The following is a 16,682-nucleotide window of genomic DNA, read 5'->3' on the forward strand; positions in this document are numbered from 1 at the left end:
GGGGGCTGGAAACCTTGGGTAGGAGCAGTGAAACCCACTACCACCCGAGGTTTCAAGTTGGAGTTTTGCAAGGGAAATCTTGGGTTGCTTTCCAGAGAGGACCAGGTTTTCACATGCATTCACATGTACAGGTTTGTCAACTTCTGGCTCCTTCACCTCCGGTTTCCTGCGACATGTGAATGCAGTCAGCAGTCAAACCTGGGTTCGAATCCCCATGTGCCATAAAACTCCCCTTGGGCCGGTCACACACACACACACACACACACACACACACACACACACACAGCACAAATGCATTGGGGAAGTTTGGATGATACCACCCGCTGGCCTGCCCACCGCATGATTAATGGAATCTATAAGCTGTATCCTTTGATTCCCTCCCCCGTTTTAACCAAATTCCATAGCCTTCTAAAGATACAGTGGGCTCATTCTCACAACCAGCTATTCTCTACAATTTATTCACCCAATGGCTCATTCATATGACCCTAAACAGGGTAGGAGGACTGCCCAGCCAGGGTAGGAGAGCTGTACATGCTCCGGATCAGTGGCCATGTGTTTGCAAAGATCCAGGTAGGAGGTGGGGAGAGGGGTCGTGTGTGCGCCGGGAGCTGGGCAGGGCGGCTTTTCATCCGCCCTCATAAAGTGTTAGGGACGGGGGCGTATCTGTGCTAGAGCAGGCAGGGCACGTGCCCCAGGTGCCACTTGAAGGGGGGGCGCCATTTTTTAAAATGAACAAAATGGCCACCAATAACAAAATGGCCACCGTGCATGCTCAGATGGCCTCTGTGAGGCCCTAGGCCATGACAGGCCTTGCAGAGGCCAATTGAGCATGAGCAGTGGCTATTTTGTTTTCGGTGGCCTTAAAAAAAAATTTTTTTTTTTTTAATGGCCACTGCACATGCTCAAATGGTCCCTGCCAGGCCCTCAGCTCAGGACGGGCTGCAGTGGTGAATTAAGAGGCCAGTGGGGGGAGGGGGAACCTTTGCAGACTCCCCCCCGCCCATGGCCTGTAGGCTAAATAGTTTTTGAAATATTAAAAGATTAACGAGCTTGACTTGTATTTTTGAGCTGATATTATGGTAAAGTTATCTGAAAGATGGGTGTCAGATGTCCGGATAGGGGGCGCAATTTCAGTGCTTGCCCTAGGCGCTATTTTTCCTAGATACGCCTCTGGTTAGGGAGCAGGAGCACAGCTAGTGGTGTTCTGGGGCGTATCGGGGTAGGCCAGTAAAGGGAGGCAGGCTGGCCATTGTGGCAGGTGGGCAGCCAGTCGGGGGGAGACACAAAGACCGGTGACAGGTCACCTCCAACCTCGCCCCAGGGCGGCCTCCAACTTCGCCGTGCCCCTGACAAGATGCGGTGAAAGACAGAGAAGTCAAATCATGGAAACTGCTCCATTCTGATCATTCCTTCCCCGCACTTCAAAGTCCCAAGAAGCAGGCAAATGTCATCTTGCATCTCATCACAGCAATACTCGACAACCTGCTAGAATGAGTTAGGGAGGGCGAAGAAACAGGATCCCCAGCATGGGTGTTTTTCCCCCCATTGAAAGCCAATGGATTGCGGGGAAAGTCGAGGCGAAGTGTGGGATGATCCACAAGTGACTCCCAGCTGGGTTTCGGCTGGGCCTCTGCAAACCTGGGGAAACCGATATGCAGATGAAAAGGATTCTTGGCCTGAACCGAAGGTTTCCATTTGGAGGCCTGAGAGCAGGCACAAGAGCATAGCCTGAGCATCCTCCAGGCACCCAGCTGAAGAAAGGCTAACTCAGTAGGAACATGTGCAGCTGGATACGGTACCCTCAAAGGATCTATCCATTAAATGTGATGATTTCCAGCCAGACGAGGAAGAATTGAGTCATCAGGCTGTACAAGGGAGAGGGAAAGGGGGCTTGAGATGCATGGTCTGTCAATCAGCGTAGCATATGGAAACTCAGAGGGGCCTCACGGGTACCTGCCTTGTGCTCATTAGGAAGGAATGATGGGAGCCGGTTGGCGACTTAACTCCTGGCCCAGACAGGGCAAGATACAGCTGAGCTGAAAAGGTCAGAAAGGAACCAGCATGGCCCCCTAACTGCTTCACATGTGTTCTCAGGGAAGCCCAACTCCCACCTGGAAAATCACGGCTTTTACGAAGTTTCCAATCTCAAGACAAGAAGGGAAAGCGAGGGGCTTCCAAATGTGGGTTCCCAGATGTTGTTGGACTACAACTCCCATCATCCCTTTGCCCGTCATGGCTGGGGATGATGGGAGTCGTAGTCCAACAATATGTGGCGGCCCTGCATTAAGAGAAGGAAACACAAAAATGATAGGCAAAGATAAAGCAATAAATACATTAGCCCTGTGACGTATTCCCTGTATAACTCCCTTCATCCCCAGTCAAAGGCCATTGCAGCTGGGGATGATGGGAGATGTGGTCAACAACAACAGGGAACCCTGGAGCTGACCTAACAAGTTCCCTGTTTTCAACATTGCTTTTGCAGGCAGTGGCAATGGAGGTGGGATGGTTTTGTGGGATGCCCCATAAAATTTGGATGAATTTATCCATCTGTTCTTTTAAAAAAGAATGCTATATTCCAAGCTTTACATAATTGGTTGAAAAACAAAGAAGAAATAAAAGGTTTTAAATTTTGTGCGCTATGCAGACAGACAGGTTGTATTTGCTTATTCAATTTAGTAACGCTGATCAGTGTAACAGCTCTTGTGTGTCTGTGCATTAAAAGATTTTACAAATGCTAAGAAATCATAACATATTTTTCATTTAAAGGTATTTCTTATGCAAATAGGCGTATTGCAAGAGTCTATTTGCAATAATTTAACTGTTTTTGTTAGGTTATTAGTTTTTTGTTGCATCTTTGCCAAGTATATATGTAAACATAAAACTGTATTATTTCTGCATTCATTGTCCTTTTTCTTATGTTCTTTTTATAATGCTATGGAGCCTTTTAAGCTTGGCATGGTTTAGGCTCTCAGCATGTCATAACCTGGCCATGGATCCAGGTACGAAGTAGAATGCCTGATCATTCAGGCACTCTTCTGCACGGACCTCTGAACACATTCCAGTGCCCTGCAGTCTCTGGGGGCCCCAACCTCTCTGTCTCACCCCACCACATTGCCGTCCTCCGCCCAGCAGGACTCTCTACCAGTCACACCAGGCGGCCAAGTGCAACCCTTTCCCAGAGTCACATGGGGGGCTGCATCCCCAGTGCCCCTGTGCACCTCTCTGGTTCCCAGTTTCCTGCTGTTGTGTTTCTTCTTGCCACTACTCACACGCCCGAAACCGCCCCCCACCCCGGTTCGGCTCGAGTTCGAGTCGGTTTGGGGTTCGAAAAGTTTTTTTTTAAACCATTTTTTTAAAAACTCACAACCAGACCCAGGGGAACTTTGCTGCCTCTTGGGGGTGCTGCTGTGGCCATTTGCATGGTGACACTAGTCCGGGCTGCAAAGAGGCATGCTGCAGCCCTGCGTGCCTGCTTTTTGGAAGAAAGCAGTGACGGGGAGAAAGCGTCAGGGCAAGGGCTGGCATGTAGGCGGCACCTTCCCTGCTATTTAAAGCAACCCCCCCCCAAGAGTGCACAGAACTGGTTCCATGCACATCCCTAGTGTACACACATGAGAGAGAGAGAGAGAGAGAGAGAGAGAGAATGCCTATCTTGCAAAGGGGGCCCCACTGCCCCCCAACCTTATACTTTGCAGAATCTGGTTCAGTTTTGGTATGGTCCTATAGTTTCTTGAGGTACAGAAACAGGAAGCTGCTTAATACTAAATCATCATTGGTCCATCTAGCTCAGTTATGTCTTCACTGACTGGCAGTGGCTCTCTCCACGCCTTCAGCCAGGAGTCTCTCCCAGACTTAAATGGAGATGCTGCCAGGGATCGAACCTTCAGCAAGCAAAGCAGGTGCTCTACTAGTGAGCTATGGGTTCCCTTGATGAACCGATGAAACTGCCTTCTACTGAATCCAACCACTGGTCCAGCTAGCATCAGTACTATCTCAGGCTGATTGGCAAAGATCTTTCCCAGACCTCCACAGGGATGCCAGGGATTGAACCTGGGACCTTATGCATGCAAAGCAGATGCTCAATCACTAGGCTACAGGCCGCATCCCTATTCTCCAAGGCAGGTCTCCCTTTCTCCAGCAGATGGGCTGCTTCTCCATACCGTTCGACGTCTTGGAACAAAACAAGACAACATTTGTTGGAGCACAGTTAGTTCCTTGGTCCAATACATCTTGGCAGGCTTTGCTAATTAGTCAAGAGAAAGATGCAGACAGGAAAGCAAACAGATTTTGTCAGGCATTCTGCTAAGATAGTTTGGGCCCCACACTTGGCTGTAGAAGCCAAAGAACATATGGCAGTCCTTGCTATCTTAACAGGTGTTTTTGAGGGGTGAGGGGGACACAGAATACCACAACAGCCTGCTTCGTCCACAGCAATTGGAATTTGGAACATTTTTCAGAATCCACTGTTGGAGCTTTTTAAAAACATATATATAAAATATTGACATATGTTCTCCCTGCTGTAGCAATTAAGCAATAGCTGGTGCCCAGCAGCAAATAACTTAATTTTTTTCCCCTATCTCGCTGGAAACCAGAGCAAGAGTTTGACATATTCATTGTGAGGTTTTGATGGGACGAACATAGCTTCTCTAGGGGCGGTATTGTAATGTAAAAAGCAAAACATAAACCTGCTACACTTCCTCCAGTTGTGTTCACCTCTTTCCCATGTCTCTTTAGCATTTTATAGGTAGTGATTTGGCCTGTAACCTCTTGGTGGTCTTTCCTCTGAAAGTTCATGAGTCTGGACACTAGAAGAGTCTTGTGTTTTAAATTATAAGGCCCTATTCCTATAACTGAGCCAACAAATTCCCTGTATCTGTAATATGCTGCCAACTACATCATGTTCTCTGCAGAAACTTCACACTATAATTTACAAGATGTTCAAGCTCTGAGACAAAAGGAATTAAGAGATAAGTAACCTGTGGCATTAGAGAGGGACCACTTGATTTCAAACACTCTCACCAGGAAAACAAATCACAGTAAATGGGATCGGACGAAATGATAAACTGTACAAATTAAAGAGATTACTTAGGAAAACATTACACGCTGTAATGTCTGCATGAACAGTGGAATAGTAAGCACGCTGTGAAAGTGCTGGTAAAACGGATCAGATATTCAGGGAAGCAGGTTTTAATTTAAACAACTCAGCATTTCTGCCACTAGAAAACTGGAGACAAAACATTGTGGTAGAGTGCATATATATGAAGCCACCTAACAGCGCAGTGGGGAAATGACTTGACTAGCAAGCCAGAGGTTGCTGCTTCGAATCCCTGCTGGGATGTTCCCCAGACTATGGGAAACACCTCTATCGGGCAACAGTGATACAGGAAGATGCTGAAAGGCATCATCTCAGACTGCTCGGGAGATGGCCATGGTCAACCCCTCCTGTATTCTACCAAAGACAACCACAGGGCTCTGGGGTCGCCAGGAGCTGATACCGACTCGATGGGACACTTGACCTTTACATATATATGACAGATATTTATATGACGGATATTTATATACCGCTTTTCAACCAAAGTCCCCAAAGCGGTTTATATAGATATAAATAAAATGAAATAACATCTCACCTGTCCGCCAAAGGGCTTACAATCTCAAAATTTCCTTTTTGCTTTGCATGAAGGAAATCCCGGCTATCTTCAATCTGGAATGAGAAGTTTCTAAATCAGTATTTCCCAGCCACTTTGTACATGAGCCAGCTGGAGTTGTTGGTTCCATGAATGAATGGGGGAGGGATGAATGATCCTTCTGATTTTTCACAAGGTCTACTAGAGAGGTAAAGGTAAAGCGGCACAGGGCTCTGTGGTCGCCAGGAGTCGACATCAACTCAACGGCACACTTTACCTTTACCTTTACTCTCCTGGAGATAGAAAACAGGCAATTGGGAGAGGAGTGCTGGTCTGAGGAGAGCTGGTCTTGTGGCAGCAAGCATGACTTGTCCCCTTAGCTAAGCAGAGTCTGCCCTGGTTGCATGTGAATGGGAGACTTGATGTGTGAGCACTGCAAGAGATTCCCCTCAGGGGATGGAGCTGCTCTGGGAAGAGCAGAAGGTTTCAAGTTCCCTCCCTGGCAGCATCTCCAAGATAGGGCTGAAAGAGATTCCTGCCTGCAACCTTGGAGAAGCCGCTGCCAGTCTGTGAAGACAATACTGAGCTAGATAGACCAATGGTCTGACTCAGTATATGGCAGCTTCCTATGTTCCTGCGTTAATTGTATTGCAAGTCATTCTGCTTTTAGTGTGTTATCATGCCTACTGTGGTGAAATTTGCAACGGTGTTTTAAAAGTTTCTTAAAATACAAAAACTATGATAAACTCTTATCAATGTTGTCAGAGGAATGGAAATGAAAATTGACAGGAATGTGCTCCAAAGATTACTCCATGGAAAGAGAACAATTTCTTCATTGTTAACCTAACCCTGACACTTTCCTCGGTGCAAAAATGACCACAATTTTAACCTAATGGTTTGGGGGTAGGGATCAAGAAGGGATGGTAACACAAAGAAAGCTGTAAGTGCAGCCATGCCATCACCTACTTTCCATCTCTTGAGGGAAGTAGATATTGCTAAAAATCACTATGAGTGTTCGTCCCCAGAGATTAGGTTTGCCATATTCTGGCTCTCCAAATCCAGGTGCCTAATCTGCATATTATGTAAATTGGCTCGTAAATAATTTGCATGTGCAAATTAGCAGCTGCACTTTCAAGCTGACTTGTATTTGCTCTGGATATATACCAACAATATATCCTTGCCTGCCATTTTCCTTGACATACTAAAAGCAGCAATAGAACAACAAAAAAAGCACAGCTTTTTAATTAAGGCTGCAATTCTGTACACACTTATTTGAGAGAAGAACTGACTGAAACCAAAGGTGCTTACATCCGAGTAGGCATGCACTGAATGTAAAGCCAAGAAAGTCCTTAAACATTACAATACACAGCCTGGTAGGCAGGTAGTGATTCACATCAAAAGCAAGCTAGCCTCTCAACTGCCTGATAGAGATCCCCTGCTGATAGCAAACAAGGCAACATTCCTCAGGGGATTACTGTACTTGTGAAAGCGAAACTCTCCCAGCTAGCCTCCCTTAATCCAAGTCCAGCAGTTGAACAGAATAGCAACTGTACATTTCCCTCCATAACTCTGCTTCTACAAGGTCTAGAGCTAAGCTTTTTTTTTAAAAAAAAAATGAAAGCTGAAATCCGGGCGAATCTGGGCGGGCTAAGCAATCTGGGTGAGATGCTTAAAATCCAGGTGATAGCCAGTGTTCAACCCTACCTCAGATGGTACCGATGATCAAACTTTGTGGGCGTGGCCCATGGACTATTTATTGAGGCTAAGATGAATCATTCTTCCTGCCATGCTAGTTTTCTCTATCCAGAGGCGTGCCCCCCCCCCCCGCCCAACGCCCACCCTGTAACAGGGCTCAAACACACCACAGCAGGGCTGGACAGGAGTAACTCCTCGCTCCATCCACCTTAGATTAGGACTCTCGAAGCATCTTTTGTCACTGCTAGGATGTTGATGGTAAACAATGAGGATGGATGGGGGTGATGTGTGCCACAAACTATTAAGGAATGTTAAACTGCTCGTTCTGTGCATGCATAACAACTGGAAAATGTACTGAAGGAGGTTATTAAACCGCAGGAAAAGTGGAAAATAGGATTAGGTTATGGAAGCATAAGACTGAGAGGAGAACAGCTGAGCGCTTAGAGCAAAACGGAATACAAAGCACAACTTTCCACAGTCAGCCGAGGAAGCGGAGTCAAGAAAGCATGGATGGCAGAGCCAGAAACCTAATATTCCAAAGCATGTGGTCTAGCTCAGTAGTAGAGCGTCTGCTTTGCATGCAGATGGTCCCAGGTTCAATCCCAGGTGGCATCTCCAGGTAGGGCTGGGAAAGACTCCTGCCTGAAATCCTGGACAGCCACTGCCAGTCAGTGTAAAGCAGGCCTGCTCAACTTAGTGTCCCCCCCAAGCTGTTTTTGGACTACAACTCCCATAATCCCCAGCCACAGTGGCCCATAGCCAGAGATGATGGGAGTTGTAGGCCAACATCTGCAGGAGGGCTGAAGTTGAGCAGGCCTGGGTAGAGAGTACTGTGTAGGCAGTTCCCCCTGCAAACTGAGCAAAGAGGCACCTTTTAGAGTGACGGGTCTCTTATATCAAGCAAGGGGAGAGCAACTATCCCTATCCCACCCCAGCACAGCATCCCTCTAGTGAATGTTGCTGGTGGCTGTCTTATGTTTCTTTTTAGATTGTGAGCCCTTTGGGGACTCTCATGTGTTAATTATTTATTCTTTCCATGTAAACCGCTTTGAGAACTTTGGTTGAAAAGCTGTCTATAAGCGGTGGTAGTAGCAGCAGCAGTAGGGATGTAATTGAGCTGTTCGTGCACTCCCTTGAGGGGCAGGGAGGGGTACCTTTAAGATGCAGGTAAGGAGCTCTTGACCTGCTCACCCCCTCCCTGCCGCTTCCCCCTCCTGAGGTGCTCATTTTAGCATTCCTTCCTGCAGCTCGATTGGCGTTGGGACGCACATGGACGGCGCACATGCGTCCTGGCCATATCCGTGCCAACGCTGTGCAGAGCTACAGGAAGCAGCCCTGCAGGCCTGTGTGGTTGTTTCTAAAATGAGTGCCAGCGGGCAGGCGGGCGGGGAGGAGTGTTAGAGGTTGTTGATTTTTACCCACAATAGGTAAAACAGCAGAGCACTAAGGAATGAGCACACACTCCAGTTACAGAGTAGGTAGCAGAGGATGGTTTGGATATTGCAGCTATTCAGAGAAAACACATGGAGATCCTTGTGTGACTAAACACTAAACATTTATTGGTTAAATACACTTGGATAGGAAAGACCTATCTCTAATCTAAAGGACTACATAGTGGATAGGTAAGGAGAGAGAGAGAGATGTTTCCATCTGCTCTCTAGGAGGAAAGGAAGGATTGTGACTCAGCACAGGAAGTGCTGCAGTCAGTTCAGGGGTCATAGAGTAGGGACAGATAGGGAGACCCTGACTCACTGTCTCTACTCCCAATGCCCCTAGTGGTCATTAGGACAGTTGGTGCAAAAGGTCGATGCACTGGAAGTTCATCTCCAACAGGGAGTAGCGGGGCGGGGTTGAGCAGGTAAGGAGCTCCTTACCTGCATCTTAAAGGCACCCCTCCCCGCCCACTGAGCGGGCTCAAATGCCGGCATTCGAACCAGTCTGGCACTTGAAAACAGAAGCACGGAATAGGCTCGTGCACCTCTCTAAGCCCTAGTTGTGAGCTAGAAGGATGGATGGTCTGACTTGGTAGAAGGCAGCTTCCTGTGGAACTTGATTCTGGCTTCTCTCCACTTTCCTGCCAGGTTGCTTGCTTCTGTTTGATTTCTTTGCTCCAGCCATGGGGCAACACCTGTAATCCCTTTCCCGCTTGGGTTGGAGAGGGAGGCTGATCCTGCCACTGCTTCCTGCCATCCTAATTCTAACCGGTCCTCTGAGCCCCCAGAGATGAGGACGGGGCAAGTAGGATTTATGCCAGTATTTGCTGTGGCACTGGGCCAGTTCTGGGACATAGGAACTTCTACTGAGTTGGACCCTTGGTCCATCTAGCTCAGTATTGTCTACACAGACTGACAGTGGCTTCTCCAAGGTTGCAGGCAGGAATCTCTCCCAGCACTTCCTGGAGATGCCAGGGAGGGAACTTGGAACCTTCTACATGCAAGCAGGCAGATGCTCTTCCCAGAGTGCCCCCTTCCCTAAGGGGAATATCTTCCAGTGCTCACACAGGTAGTCTCCCATTCAAATGCAGACCCAGGTGGACCCTGCTTAGCAAAAAAGGACAATTCATGCGCTTGCTACCACAAGACCAGCTCTTCTCCTCTGGTGTCTCACATGGCTAAAGCTTGCCACAGTGTTCCTGATCCTCAGAAATGCACGTTCTCCCCTTCCCTACCCACACAAGCCAGAAGACTTCTACTTCCCATTTAGGTTAGGAACAAACCAAGATCGATCATGACATCTGAACCAACCAATCTTGGTTTATTCTAACCAACTTCCTCGAAATGAACCGAGATCTGAAAGGCTTCAAACTTTGAGTTCATTTCTTGGTTTCTTTTAAGAAGGTTGGTTAGAACTAATCAAGTTTGATCGACTTGGGCGTGTCACAATGGTTCTCGGGTGGTGTCTAGCCTAAATCGGAATTCCTTGGAGGCTCCCGCAGGCTGGGAAAAGGAGAATACATGCTCCTGAGGCATCACATGGAAGCAGCCACACTGTAATGACATTTCTTTACTCTCAGTGGTCAGGGCGTAGATTGCATTTCTCAATCTGATAGCTAAGTCTTTTGAATGTATTAATTGTAGCTTGCCATAGAAGCACAGGGCAAAAACTTGTTGAACTCAGCTGAACTTTGTGTCCTTCCATAATAACTATGTTTTCCCCGCTTATTGTAGCTTATTGAATTTCTTTTTCTAATCTTTCAATTGCTGTGTCGGTAATAAGCATCTCGCATTGCAGTTAATAACTCTTATTAGAAAATGAAAGAAGAAACAACAACATTTCCTCTACCCTAGCAATAACAGGGAAAGCGGATCTGTGCAAAAATGAGAGTTCAGTGTAAGATGCTTCTGTTTTCAAAAAGGCACTGAGAGAAGAAACTTCAAGATGTGTATTTATTATCTGCATGCCATGCATAAACGGAAGCTGTATTTGAGGAATGACCGTGGGGATCACAGAACCATAGAAAGTTAGAGCTGGAAGGGATCTTGAAGGTATTCTAGTCCAAGGAGGAGAACTGGCCTTGTGGTAGCAAGCGTGAATTCTCCCCTTTGCTAAGCAGGGTCCACCCTGGTTTGCATTTGAATGGGAGACTACATGCGTGAGCACTGTAAACTATTCCCCTCTGGGGATGGGGCCACTATGGGAAGAGCACTTGCATGCCTGCATGCAGAAAATTCCAAGTTCCCTCCCTGGAATCTCCAACCTTGGAGAAGCCGCTGCCAGTTTGTATAGACAATACTGAGCTAGGTGGACCAATTGTTGGACTCAAGAAACAGCTATAGAATCCCTGAAAGGTTCTGTTTAAAAATCTCCAGGGAAGGGGAGCCTTCCTCTGAATGAAGCAGATGGTTCTACAGTCAAACAGGTCTTATGGTTAGACAATCCTTCCTCAAGCCTAGCCGGAATCTGCTTCCTTGCCATTTCAACCGACTGGTTGCAGTTCTCTGTTGAGGAGCAACAGAGAACAAACCTGCTCCTTCTTTTATGTGGCGGTCATCCAGATATTTCAAGACAGTGAACATATTTCCCCTTCGTCTCCCCTGCTCCAGGCTAAACAGACCTGACTAACCATTCCTCATGGGAGGAATACCCACCAGAAACCCTGGAGGGTGACCGCCCTCCAGTGTAGAATTGGGTAGGCAACCTTGGCTCTCCAGGTGTTGTTGAACTACAGCTCCCATAATCCCCAGTCACTATTTATTGTGGCTGGGGATGATGGGAGCTGTAGTTCAACAACACCCGGAGAGTCAAAGTGAGGAACATAGGAAGCTGCCTTCTACTGAGTCAGACCATTGGTCCAACGAGCTCAGCATTGTCTACACAAACTGGCAGTGGCTTCTCCAAGGCTTGAGGCAGGAGTCTCTCTCAGCCCTATCTTGGAGATGGCAGGGTGGGACCTTGGAACCTCGGATGCTCTTCCCAGAACGGCCCCATCCCTTAAGGAGAATATCTTACAGTGCTCACACATATTGTCTCCCATTCAAAAGCAAACCAGGGTAGACCCTGCTTAGCAAAGGGGGCAATTCATGCTTGCTACCACAAGACCAGCTCTCCTCCAGATTGCCTACCCCTGGTGTAGACAATACTGAGCTAGATGGACCAACAGTCAGACTGGGTATCAAGCAGTCACTTCCTATGAAACTCCTTCCTTCCAGCTGCATAACGTGTTGGGTACAAATACTTCCCTTTCTTTGCTTTAAACTCATCACATATTAATCTCACTGCACCATCCCATCTCACTGCAGCCTTGAAAAAAGCCAGAGTCATTTCCCCCCTATGTTTATTTTGTCCTAAAACATTTTTGCTCTAAATTCTGTGCGGTGCCCTCTGAACCATATGCAATCATCTGCCATCTATAATCTCAGTTTCTAGCACCGCTGTCTGTCTCCTTCTGTCCCTCTTCTTTGAAAGCTATGATTATTACTTCCAGGAATGAGCAGGAGAGAAATGAGTTAGCATTGGCAGCACGCTCACGTCCCTGCCTAAGTGACAAGTTCCCTGCCACCAGTTTTGGAACGCCTGTAATTAAAAAGGCAGGAGCGTTTGTCAGGTCAAAGGTCAAGTGAGCAGAAATAGTACAGTGTGGAAATGCCAGCTGTGGAAGGCAGCAGAGAGATCCATTTCAGTTAGTCAGGACGATTATGCCAGCATAATTAGATCAACCTCTGTTGATGATGGCTTTTGTGGGTGGCACGTAAATGTTACATTCCTATCAGTCAGTGACCTTAAAAACTTGGAAACGGCTTTCATCATTTCTCCGGTGCAGCTCCGGACATGTGAGTTTGCTCACAGAAAAAGCAGTTGGTACATTGCTTGGCATGCGAGTGCCACAGTGCCTCAGCCTGTACTCCCTATGGTGATCTGTCAGCAAGGGGCAATTCCAAGGCTAAAGGGATCAGGCATGTTGCCACTTTTCCAGTGACTGTAGCCATAAGAAAATTTCCAAGTTGATATTATATAGACACACTGGCAAGATTACATCTTCTTCCATACAGTCATATTTGGAGGAGAACTGGTCTTGTGGTAGCAAGCATGAATTCTCCCCTTTGCTAAGCAGGGTCCACCGTGGTTGCATGTGAATGGGAGACTACATGTGTGAGCACTGCAAAACATTCCCCTTAGGGGATGGGGCCGCTCTGGGAAGAGTATCTAGGCTCCAAGCACCCTCTCTGGCATCTCCAAGATAAGGTTGAGAGAGCCTTCTGCCTGCAACCCTGGAGAAGCTGCTGCCAGTCTGTGTAGACAATACTGACCTTGATGGACCAATGGTTTGACACAGTATATGACAGCTTCCTATGCTCCTTAAAAAACCCTTAAATATTGCAGATAGTGTCTGAAACATGCAAAATAAGTCTATGTTGGAATGAGATGTCAAAAATTTCTGATTCTGTTATCAATATATTTTGTGGTCTTGCGGTAGTGAGAATGAATTGTCCCCTTTGCTAAGCACAATCCACCCTGGTTTGCATTTGGATGGGTGACTACATATGAGCACTGTCTATTGTAAGATGTTCCCCTCAGAGGATAGGGAATAGCTCATTGGTACAGCATCTGTTTGCATACCGAAAGTCCCAGGTTCATTTCCTGGCATCTCCAGGTAGGGCTGGGAGAGACTCCTGCTTGAAACCTAGGAGAGCTGCTGCCAGTCAGCGTAGGCTGATTCTGTACTGAGCTAGATGGGTGATTATACTGAGCTAGAATGAGGGACCAATGGTCAGACATACTGGTGTACACAGACCGATTTTTGTGGTTCGGTCTGAATTTAGACCAAACTGTGTGTCTGCAAACTGGTTTGATTGAACCAACCGGCTGGCTGGTCCGTCCAAATGAGGCAGATTGAACTGGTTCGGTGGTTCGAATCACTCTCCTTGTAAAGGGGAATCCGGAATGGATTCCCCTTTACAAGCAAAGGGGAATGCTGGCTTGACAAGGCTTCTAAAGGGCAGCTGGGAGGGGGATGAAGGGCGAGAGGACTCCTTTAAAAGTAGATGTGTCTTCTTCTATGACCTGGGACTTCCTGCATGTAAAGCAGATGCTCTGCCACTGAGTTGCAAAGCCTCAATTCCCAACACCCATCGAGTTCACCAGAGTCTGGAGACAAGAGCTGGTAGATAGGAACATAGGAACATAGGAAGCTGCCCTATACTGAGTCAGACCATTGGTCTATCTAGCTCAGTATTGTCTTCACAGACTGGCAGCGGCTTCTCCAAGGTTGCAGGCAGGAATCTCTCTCAGCCCTATCTTTGCAGCTGGGGATGATGGGAGTTGTAGTCAACAGCAGCTGGGAATCCCTGTCACAGGGAACATTGGCTACCAGATGAGAGCCTCCTCAAACCAGAATCCAGCCCTGCATTCACCTGCTGGGAGAATCACCGGCCCCACAGATGTATGAAGCCAGCCATCCTCTTCGCTTTGGGCCTGAAAAAGGTCAGGCGGCATGACTGGAATCTGTGGGCAAGATTCTGCCTTAATTCTGCCCACATCTTTTCTGCAGTTTTTCGAGGTCAGGCACACACAAAGTGCACCAAGAAACTCATCTTCGCTCATCAATTGCCTGGAAAAGCTTCAGAACAACAGCTGACTCTTGACCTTCTCATAACTTGTAATGCCTTTTTAAAGCACGGTCCTTTGCTCTCGGCCCTGGCTGAGCTCCTGCCAACCCTCTGTGATCTCCCCAGCCCTCTTTTGAACTCTGCCCCCCTCTTTGACTTGCTTGGCTGTGTTCGAGCTCCTCTTGATCTCCTCAGGCTCTTTCTATTCCAGCGCAAACTTTTAAATCACAGCTTTGTCAAGAGGAGGGAGAGCTGGTCTTGTGGTAGCAGGCATAGGAATATAGGAACATAGGAAACTGCCATATACTGAGTCAGACCATTGGTCTATCTAACTCAGTATTGTCTTCACAGACTGGCAGCGGCTTCTCCAAGGTTACAGGCAGGAGTCTCTCTCAGCCCTGTCTTGGAGATGCTGCCAGGGAGGGAATTTGGAACCTTCTGCTCTTCCCAGAGCGGCTCCATCCCCCAAGGGGAATGTCTTCCAGTGCTCACACTTCTAGTCTTCCATTCAGATGCAACCAGGGCAGACCCTACTTAGCTTAAGGGGACAAGTCATGCTTGCTACCACAAGACCAGCTCTCCTCTGAAATTGTCCCCTTTGCTAAGCAGGGCCCACCTGGTTTGTATCTGAATGGGAGACTATAAGATGAGTGAGAGCATTATAAGATGTCCCCCTTAGGGGGTGGAGTCACTCTGGGAAGAGCAACTGCCTGCTTGCATGCAGAAGGTCCCGGGTTTCTCTTCTTCCTTGCTGGACAGCTTCTCACAAGGTTAGGCGCAGGATCTATGCTCCCACAGTCTCTTATAAGCAGAATGGCATTCCCCCCCTCTTAGAGCTGTTCATACCCTGTGGTGGACTGAGCGGGCGCCTGCTCACACCCACAAGCCGGCCAACTACTTCTGCAGGGCTCTTAAGAAGGCAGCCACGTGACATAAACCTTGACAGCATCATTACAGCAGGATTTATTTATCTTGCCCTGAGGTTCTTCACCAGGTGCCGAATATTTAATTAGATCCAGGGTTTAGAAGTGGACCACTTAAGATATCTCTCTCTCTCTCTCTCTCTCTCTCTCTCTCCACTTTTATACTTCTCCATCAAACTTAGACTCTTCAAACGGTTGACATGTAATGGTAATGCTCTTCGGTTATGTTCAAGCGAAGAGGTAACAGTCTCTAGGCTTTGTCATATAACTAGGAGTCCAAAAACATTTCTCTAAGAACTGGCCCTGGTGGCGAGAACATTGTTTCCCAACTGGTGTGCCACAGGACACTGGCTGCTAACCCCTGCTAACTTGGCAAAGAGGCACCTTCTAACGTGGTGGTTCTCTTTATTGAGCAGGGGGAGAGTAACTGGCCCTAGCCACCCCCAGCACAGGAGCTCCAGTGACTGTTGCTGGTGTCTGTCTTATGTTTCTTTTTAGATTGTGAACCTTTGCCGACAGGGAGCCATCTTGTTTGTTTATTTGTTTGTTATTTCTCTTTGTAAACCACCCTGAACCATTTTAAAGGGCGGTATAGAAATCGAATGAATGAATGGATGGATGGATGAATGTATGATTACTGACTTGCAATGAATCTGCTCCAAAAGCAGAGAGTTTAAACTCCTCACATTCAGAGCTGACTCGCCCCATAATGTCCTGGGAAGGACATATCCCTCCCGGTGCATAAGAGAGTGAGTCAGCTCTGAAAGCAGGGAGTTTAAACTCCTCACTTTGGTGCTGATTCACGACTGGGAAGGATGAAATTCCTCAGGGAGCATTTTCAGACAGCAGGCTTTACTATGAGTTCAAAGTTGCCCAAAAAAACCCAATGCAGAAAGGGGATTTTTTTTTTAAACCCCAGATATAAATTGGGCTACACTCTATAACCGCCACGAAAAACCCAAATTGTGTGTGAAGTGCTCCCTGATAGCTCGCAGGGACTCGGGGTAAATCTGGCCAATATGTGAACATACACCCTCCATGCCAGAGGAGAGGCAAACTAAAAGCCCAGTGTGAAAAAAACTCCTGGTGTATAAAAGCGAGTCAGCTCCAAAGGCAGGGAGTTCAAACTCCTCACTTTTGGAGCTGACTTGCCCCCTGGGAGGGATGCACAAATAGATTAAAAGTATGCAGCAGCTTAGGTGCCACCAAAAAAAAAGGGGGGGGGTATGTCTGTGTTGGTAGCACAGTGTGCCCCCAATTTAAAAAAAATGTAGGTATGCCTTAGGATTTAAAAGGCTGGGAAACATTGGGCTAAAAATGCACAAGCATTGCTGGCTGGTGGCTTCTAGCTAGTAGGTATGCACCATCTGCTCATGTGGGGACTAGAGAGAAGC

This window comes from Hemicordylus capensis, chromosome 10 (genome assembly GCF_027244095.1).
Source record: "Hemicordylus capensis ecotype Gifberg chromosome 10, rHemCap1.1.pri, whole genome shotgun sequence".
Taxonomy (NCBI): Eukaryota; Metazoa; Chordata; class Lepidosauria; order Squamata; family Cordylidae; genus Hemicordylus; species Hemicordylus capensis.